Below are 9,840 nucleotides of genomic sequence, written 5' to 3' on the forward strand. Positions count from 1 at the left end.
TTCGTCAACGATACTCGAAAGCTTCGGAAAAATGCAACAACAATAAATTGAATAATATAAATTGAATGACTAAAAGATTAATAAATTGGCAAACAATTAACAAATTGAGTAATCATAAAATAAATAAATAATATCGCAAATGCCGTACTTTCCGACGAAAGCTTCGCCGATGCAACGCGGCGCGCGAACATCGGCTACCGAACGAACGAACGAACAGATGAAACGTCGAATAACTCCGGCACCTTATTGCGTTCCGCCAAAGAATCCTCGGCGAGAACGCGCACTCTCTTTGTCTCCCCCCCCCCTCTCTCTTTCTACACCTCTAATCTCCGTGACATAAACAATGATCGTTATTACCGTGGTACCCGCTGAGTCGGCACAGGCGAATGGTGCGCTATTTTATCGGGTTTTCTCAGCGATAAAACGGTCGACGATAACACTTGACAGGAACACACGGCTGGCGTAGATAACCGCACGAATGCATTATCGCCGATGCGTTACTACCTGACCTGACGAAACGACGAAAGCGCTACGCGACACGCCCGCCGTGGCTCGTTCTCATAATCGCGGCTGATAACAATCGATCATTCAGTGTAATCAAGCCGTAGAAGTAGAAAAAAGAGTCGGCTAATCAAGTCGTGCGCGTAGAAAGAAAAAATCGGTACAATCAATCCAGAGGAGAAATAACAAGCTGACTGGCTGATAATAACGCCCGCGTCAAAAAGCCGCGTATACAAATCCGCTTCGAGACGAGAACGATTCGCGACTCCACCGTTTTCTTTTTCTTTCTCTGCTCGCTTCTCTCTCGTCAATAACGCGTTCTATCTCGTCTGGACTGAAGTCTGATAACGGTTTACATAAGCACTGGCGTTCGTGAATTTCGTAATCGCGGCTATATTAAAAACACGAGAGAGAGAGAGAGAGAGAGAGGGGGGAGGGAGATCACGAACATAAGCTGAAATAAACTGCCGCGGCAGCGCGACGCCACACTTGTTTATATCTGCCGCCGATTAAACACATTAACACCGATAACGCGCAGGGATTACATCATATCTGAAATTATTACAAGTTCATTAATGACGAGAAAGCAAGAGAAACAAAAAGGGAGAGAGAGAGAGAGAGAGAGAGAGAGAGAGAGAGAAAAAGAGAGGAGAGTGCTTCGCGTGGGGACGGTTCCATTTGCTTGAGAATTGCGGCAATCGCGCGCGCGCGCGGGGCCGTGCGTGTCTATCATCGTCGTCGACTCACTGAATGCAGCAAGTGAACGCAAAAAAAGTCGACGAAAAAAACGTAACAACAAGAGGACGAGCGTAACATCGCGTGACGTCATGTGCAATTTGGCGAATACAACGTTATCTCGCGCGCCTGTGTGTGTGTGTGTGTGTGTGTACGTTTGTTTCTCTCGATGTGCAATATGCACGTCGCGTAGAAGCCGCGTCGTCGTCGTCGTGAATGACATCAGCCTGACATCATAGTGTTCAACACGAGATCGTAACGTGGACTTTTCTCAGAGAAGGGAGAGAAAGAGAGACAAAGAGACAGATAGGAAGAGGATCCTTCGTCTCGGCTGAAAGAGCGTACGTGTGTGTGCGCGCGCGCGCGTGTGTGTGTGTGTGAGCGAGTATGAGACACATTTGTAGATTAGATAATATTAATATACGCCGTACGACGAACGTGTGTAACTTGGACATCGTCGGCAATGACGACAGCGATGGAGACGACGCGCCGCGCCGTACCGGTGAGGCTATAAAAATAATGCCGACTATCACGTGGTAATTTATTTAAAGTAATCCCACACTTTGCATAAGAACAACGTCGAATTGTGCCGCGGTGCGACGCAAAAGTCTCGGAAACTCTGACACGCGCGACCATCGCGACAATGATGACGAGTAAACTTTTCGCGCACACGTGCGGTCTTAATATTATTTTCTTTCCCGGGTCGACCGATAGGGTCGACTTTGATGACACATTGCAAAACAGCTTCTGGTCGGCCGAGACGATCGGCGGAGTACAAAGAGAAGAAAAGAGGAAAAGAGGGAGAGAGAACAAGAAAAGGAAAACATCTCGCACGACATCGTCATCTCCTTCGACACGCGGTGACTGTAAATCGAAGTTGCCGTCTAGCTTCTAATTTTATTTCGCGATAGACTCCAGACGGGGAGGTGGAACCACCGATATCTTGTCGCAACGAATGGCGCCCTTTTCAGATCGTTAGTAAAATTTTGACGACAACGACGGCGAATTCGTAATTCATCTGTCGCTCGACAGACGAAGTGCATCAGCCTTCCTCCGGTGATGATTCACGAGGAACGTGGATCTCCACGCGATCGACCACCAGCCGTCTGTGCAAACTTATAATGGTTCGGTCAGACGAGCGAGGAATTCCCAAAGAGGCGACACGTTCGAAATATCACACCGTTCGAAAATACCGTGGAAACCGTCAGTGAGCGAGCGAGAGAGATGACAATAATGAATAGCGTTTATCAATCGACCTAAACTTTCTCGAAATATCCTGCAGCTTAAATATTAAACGTCCCGAAAAGCGCCGAGAGAAAGAGAGAAAGCGTTATTTATTTTGCGCTCTGGATCAGAGACCCTCAAGCGCGTTGAAAATCACTCACTGCGGAAAATAACAACCATCCACATCAATAAAGAAATCTAAAATTATAAACAAAAGGTAACAAGTATAAAATGATAAGCAAAAGATAGGATAAGGAGCAAAATAGAGTCTCGCGCGAAATGCCGGCACGTAGAAAGCGACGCGCACGTGAAACGACCGTGGAATTAATCTGTCTCGCGCCCTCGGCCTTATCAAGGCCCCGAAATGTGTTCACCGCGCACGTCAGACCGCGCGATATTCGCATGATATCGCGTTTTTGCGCTATCGCGTCTTCGCGATACGGACGTAATATACATGAGATCGATTATTCTACCTCCAGTCCACGTACGGCCACGGTATGAGCGACGCGAGAGCCCGTATCTCCATCTCAGTCTCCGCCGTTATCTTTCCGCCGGTGCTTCTCGATAACGATCTGCCGAGCCAGCGGAAGATTTCTCGCCGATAAACAGAGGATTCGTTCGCGAGTCGTGCGAGCGAGAGGCAAATCCGCGAGTCGCCGCCGCCGCCGCCGCCGCCGCCGCCGCCGCAGCTGACACGGCGCGTGTCAACCTTGTTGGCCGATCGATTCGCTCGTTCGCGAATCAGACACGCCGCGAAGAATTTCCGCCGACGAGGCGCAAGTCAAGCGTGCGAGCGGGTCGCATCGATTCCGACACCTTGAATTCGCGCGGCTGCAACCGGCGTCCGGTCGCGCGACGCGCGATCGAAAGCGACACGCGATTATTACGCAATACACTCGCTTTTACTTTACCCGCCCCTGAAATGTTAATTTCGCCTTTGCCGTGTTTTTTCCGCGATTACGTTCTGTGCCAGGACGCAGAAACGCTTGACGTTGTTCGTTAGGTCGCTGTGACAACCGCGAATATGACGTTTCCTCTCTTGAAGTCTCCGACGATCTTATCGAACTCGAGAGATGTTACGTTTTTTCGTACATTTTTAATCGAGTAATAAAGCCCGTGAAATTCTTTTTTTCTTTTCCTTTTTTTTCTTTTCTTTCTTTCGTTTCTTTTTTTCTTTCATATCAACGGCAAAGAGGGCAAAAAGAAAGAAAAGGGATAGAGAAAGGAGCAAAATATCAGGATAAAGGATAATGATAGAAGATAAAAAGGTATCCCTCTCTTCCCCTTTTCTCGTTGTCACGCTGCAATAAAAGGTGAGATACACCCGATGGCAAGCATAATCGAGTTAAGAAAACATCGACCGTTATCAGCGAATGGTGACGTAAGGCATATCTCGCGTATCGATTATTTGCGACTAAGCTCTTTAAATCGATAGCAACCGCGACGCAGCGAAATGTGAACGTGTATCGCATGACCGATAAGATTTCAGAAAAATGCTTGTTATTTACAGAGAAAGATGTCTGCTATCATCCAGCAAAATTCGCGATCGTATTCGATGAAAATTGTCATTGTTTAAGGATGCAAGAAAATACAAATGTGTTAATTTAAATACATAGTTCACAAATTAACGTGAGTCGATTGATACTATAAATATGAATTGCAGCAACGAATAAATTGTTAAAAATGACGAATAACGTTGGACTCTGTAATTAAAAATTCGCGCAGGGCGAGCGCGACGTTAATCGACCTAAAAACGATCCTATCCCTAAAATTCCTAAGATCTAACTAAAATGAGAAGGGGGAACCGCTTGTTTTTGCATCGTTCCGCACGATAATAGTACCTGAACCTCGAACTTCGTCCTCTGACAAAGAAAGGAACGCTAATGCTTCATCTTTTTTAACGATTGATAAAAACTAATCAAAATGCAACGATAACGTAAGAGAATCGTTTTCAGGGATGACGCGCTGCGATGCATTTGAAAAGAGTTTCTTTCATATTAACTCGTCGAGAAATACACCGCACTCTTGCTCAGTTCGTCCCACAACAAAGGGATCGTTGTACCTTCTCGGGTGTAAGTCAGGCTTTCGCCGGCTGCCGCCGCTTTACGTGCTCGCCCCAGAGTCGTATGTCTAGTGACGTCACCCGTCGCAGCCTGGCAACATCGCTGGAACAAACGCGACAGCCAGTGTTGCCGATGTGAGAGCCCCGAGCGAGAGCAAGAAAGAAAAGGAGAGAGAGAGAGAGAGAGAGAGAGAGAGAGAGAGAGAAGAGTACGTCGCACTCCCCTCTCTCTCTCTCTCTCTCTCTCTTTCTCTCTCTCCCCCACTCTCTTTCTCTTTCCTTCTGTCTCACTCATTTCACTCGCAGAGCGGAGTTCTTCCTCGCCGGAAATTCGGAACGTCTGCTTTCTTCTGGACCCGCCGCGTCCGTCGTGATTTCCGCTGGCATTCCTTTCGTCACGCACGCACGCATGTACGCATGCAGCACGTACATGGGGCACGCAAGCACGTACGTGGGACACGCACGATGACGAGCGTGACTCCACGCGGCGTACACGCGCGTGAGAGAGACAGAGAGGAAGAGAGAGAAAGAGAGATAAATAGAGAGAGAGAGAGAGAGAGAGAGAGAGAGAGAACTCGACAAGAGCCGCGCCGCCTACGACGACGTTGCAACGTAACGTAACGTAACGTAACGCGGAGGATTTAAGCGCGATTCAGACCACATCGCGGTTTTCCTCCACGCTCGTATTTTTGCGGAAGCGCTTGGCGGCGGCTTTCGCAAGTGTGCGTCACCTCCTGAATATGGAATCCACTACCGTCGCCGCCATTCGCGAGACAGAGAGAGAGAGAGAGAGAGAGAGAGAGAGAGAGAGACATAGATAGTTCGCACCTGATAGTTCGAGTATCATACGCTCAAATCAACTTGAACTGTATTCGTTTAAAAGCCTGCTCCTTCTTCGCCTCAGTTCGGATCCACAATGAACGTAGTAAGCCTTTTGCTCCGAGTCTAAAACTGAATTTCCGGCTAGAAATATTTTTCCGTTGCTACATCACGTTCTTAATCCTCAAGTTTCAAGCAAGCTCGCCAGAGCTCCAGCTGTGAAGCTCGCAGCGTGGCGAGTGTTTTTTTTAAATTATAGGACTTGGAGCAAGCGGCTAAAAACTCTTGCACCTACTGCAGATCGGGCCTTATCGTACTCAGCGTTAAACATTACGACATTGAACGTTGGACGATGCTCTAAATAGAAGCGACATTTAAATCCAATCTATACGGTTGCAGCCGAAAGAGTCGAAGAGGAAACCCTGCGAAAAAATCAATCATCGGTCCCCGACACACGGCCTTGCGGCATGATTGCGGCCCTCGCGCGAAGCGGGTCCAATTATAAACCGGCCGAAACGCGAGTGCGACGATCGTTGTCGATAACCGGAGCAGCGGCCACGGCGCGGTGCAAATACTCCACACAGAGCCGCATCTGATACCTCCGGCCCCGAAGAGAGAGAGAGAGAGAGAGAGCGAGAGAGAGAGAGAGAGAGAGAGAGAGAGAGAGAGAAAAAGAGAGAGGGAGGGAGAGAGAGCGGTATACAACATCAGCCCGACCGGCTGAAGAGAAGCATGAAAAGCCATAAAAAGACTCCGCCGCACTCGTCCCGTCTGAATCGGGCTTTACGCGAACGTAACCGTAAGACCGACACTAGCAGCCTCTTCCGCCGGTTGTGGAAAAGCAATGCGACGCTCTGGCGGCGACGGCGGCGGTGGAGGCGGTGGAGGCGGCGGCTAGCTGGGAGCGGATAATATCGCTCTGTCACGTCACAGAGCGAGCGAGCGAGCCAGCCGGAGAAAATCAATCCGCTCCGCACCGTCCGCTACTAACCGTCCCGTGGAAAAGCGATCGCATCGTACTAACCGGCCGGGAAACGTCGCGCGCGACTTCAAGGGTCCGTTGCGATATTGACCCGAGGTTGCGTTAGGTTATTTCTGTCGGGGGGTTCATGTACCTTTTCAGGCAGCACGCACGGATTTCCGCGGACGCGACGGTGCTCTCTCACTTTCCCGGACTCTCCTTTCCTCCTCCTTTCTCTCTCTCTCTCTCTCTCTCTCTCTCTCGCTCGCTCTCTCTCTCGCTCTCTCTCTCGCTCTCTCTCTCTCTCTCGCTCTCTCTCTCTCTCCTCCCGTGGCTAACGTGACACGCGCGAGTCTACCGACGGCATGTCATTTCGAATATTGGCCTTCGACTGTGTCCTTGGCCCCGTATCGGTCGGCGTAACGATTTCAGCGCGAAGGATATCGCGCGTACGCCATGAGAGTTCGTCCGTTCGTTCGCTCGCTCGCTCGCTCGCTCGCTCGCTCGCTCGTCTTGCGAAATCCGCGGTAGAGTATAACGGCCGCACCGAAATAGAAGGCTTTCTGCGGCCCGCTACGGTCGCATCCTTCTCACCTTCGTTCCTTTCTCGCCTTATTCTCGCGCCAATGCCCGGCCCGCTTCATGCAACCGCGCTACGGCGCGAATCAAAGATCGCACATGTGTGGTGCGTATAATTGTTTTCCCAGGCCCAAATAAGAATCGAGCGGCAGCAATCGGCGTTCCTGAAATCGAGCCGCTGCCGAATCAGTCTTGATTCCTTAATGCTAGCGTGATCGCCGGCGCCGCGATGCGCCGAGATCCGTGATTGAGAAATTTTTTAATGACTCTTCACTCTTACGGAACTGACGGACTTACGGTGACATCGACGATATGAATGAGGAAGAGAAAGAAACTCCGCCGTTCGCGAGCGCTAAGATTATCGCGTGTAACTCGAGCCGATGCAATCGACGGTGCGTTCCGTATTGCGTTTAAACAATTAAACAGTTGTACGGGAAACTTAAAGAGCTTGCTCGGACAGCCGACCAGATTATTTTCGAATGATTTGTTTTAATCGGACAGATACTATATGACACTTATCGGATGACTTTGACAAGTTTTACTACTTTATATCAGTTGATATAAAAATATGCCTATACACACGGCTTTTAAAGCGATTCCGTTTATTAAATGACCTTTCCTCGCGTAGAATGAAAACGATAATGGTGAAGAAAAAGATAGGGAGAAAGGAAAGATAGTATAGGGTTTCAATAGGGTTTGAAAACTGAAGAAAATCGGTCAGCTCTAAACACACAGGTTCAGCGAAAGACTATAATTTTAAAATGCCAAAAAAACTTTCTATGTAAGAAAATCTCACGGTCCCTTTATATATATATATTATATTATATATATATATATTAGAGTTATTTAATATTTATATAAAATATCGTATTATATATATATATATATATAATACGATATTTTATATAAATATTAAATAACTCTAATATTATACAAATAAGTGAAAAAAAATGTTTTAATCATCCCGCTCAGGAACAAAGACACGATTGCAATAATGAAAAAATCGGGAAAAAGTTGAATAAAAGATATTAATCGGCAATTCAAAGCGTCAAGTCAACTTGCTCGAAGAAAACAGAAAAATATAGGAATGCTACTGAATTTTGTTTCACCAACGACTACATATTTCGAGATACGGCCTCTCTCTTCTTCTTGTCGCCCACGCTGCGATTATAAAGAGAAGAGCAGTGGGTCGCTAACTAGGATTAATCAAGCCGCAGACTGCAACGGTGCGATTCGCCCTTTAGCTGTCACCTCGTTAATAGACACGTCGCGCGGCACAAAGGCCGCGCGAATTTGCCGAGCCGAGTCGACCGGCAATTTTCGAATTTGCCGAGCAAAAACGGCGCCGGCGGCGACGCGTATATCCGCTATTGTGATGATAATACCGGCGTGCGTTCGTGCCGATCGGCGTGACGACGTGCGACTGTTCGTCGGGCCCCTCTTCTCGGGCCGTCCTTCCTTTAAAATTTAAATCGACCCACGTTGCCCGAGAATGATGGACCGACCGGCCCCGACCGAACTTCGATGTAGTTCGTTCGTTCGTTCGTTCGTTCGTACGTTACTCGTTCGCTCGTTCGACCTAATTCGACAGCCTGCTGATAACCGTGACGTCACAGCACGCTTTGCTCGTTACTAGTCACGGACTCGTAGTACGTGACGCGCAGTGACGAGCGTGACGATAATAACACCATCGCGTACTGTGTTATGCGTTATGTTAACCCGTTCTTCTCGTGACACGCTTTTCGAACTTGCAGCGCGACACGAGAGAACAAAGAACACGAGAAATTTATACGAGGGAAAAGAGACAGAGAGAGAGAGAGAGAGAGAGAGAGAGAGAGGGGGGGGGGGACAGAGAAGGGTATCATGGCGCACGTGGTGCGCCAACGCGAGCGCTCGTGTCCTTCCTTGAAACGTCAATCATCGAGTACTTGAATTCCACCGTTCATTTGAAACAATGAGTTCTACGTTTCTCTCGTCTAATGGATGACTCACTAGTTTCCTCTTTGACGCATATTTTTTTATGAAATTGGACTGTCAGATCGATGCATCTTAATCGAGCAATCTCGAAGCGGAAGAAGTATCGCGAAATACCCCTCGGCTACCGAGAAGAATGTTTCGACTCTCCTAAACCGGACGAATTTCGCAGGATATTCATTGTCGGCCACGAAGGTGCGCGGAGACGTGAGAAAACGAAAGTACGGAGCCGGGGTCGCTCTCGCGGATCGATAGCAGCCGCGAGAGCGGTTCTCTTTCGTCGTCGTCGTCGTCGCCCTTCTTCCGGCCAACGTTGTGCGAGCTTGCGCGGTGATGTCATATATTCGGCCGAGTTTACGCGTGTTTGTAAACAGGCCGAGAGAAAGAGAGAGAGAGGGGGGGGAGAGAGAGAGAGGGGGGAGAGAGAGAGAGAGAGAGAGAGAGAGAGAGAGAGAGAGAGAGAGAGAGAGAGAGAGAGAGAGAGAGAGAGAGAGAGAGAGAGAGAGAGAGAGTGAGACACGCGGTGCAGAAAGAGGGAGAAAGGGAGAGAAAAGATCGATCCAGGAGAGGGATGCAAAACGAGAGAGGAAACACAAGGAGCAGGGGAGAGACTGAGAAGAACAAAAAGACGTGTCAGGCACCTCTTCAGGGCCGGCTCAGGCGGAGTCTCGTAGAGACCAAACCGCGCACCTGCCTGGAGACGTTAGCAACAATGGAAAATGACCAAGTAGTGATCGGCAATTGTAGCCTGACACGTTCCTTATCATCTTAAGTTTGAACTGTTTAACGAAACTTTTGCCCAGCCGACTAATCCAAAAAATAAGCTTTAGCATGCAAATACTTTGTCCACTGTGTAATGGTCAAATAGTTCGGTTCGATCTTCATTAAATCGTTTATATAATTAATACCGATAATGATTATATCGACAACAGTGATAACGATCGATATGATACCGATAATGTTTTATGGCTGAAACATTGGCGAG

This window comes from Harpegnathos saltator, unplaced genomic scaffold (genome assembly GCF_003227715.2).
Source record: "Harpegnathos saltator strain DR-91 unplaced genomic scaffold, Hsal_v8.6 scaffold15, whole genome shotgun sequence".
Taxonomy (NCBI): domain Eukaryota; kingdom Metazoa; phylum Arthropoda; class Insecta; order Hymenoptera; family Formicidae; genus Harpegnathos; species Harpegnathos saltator.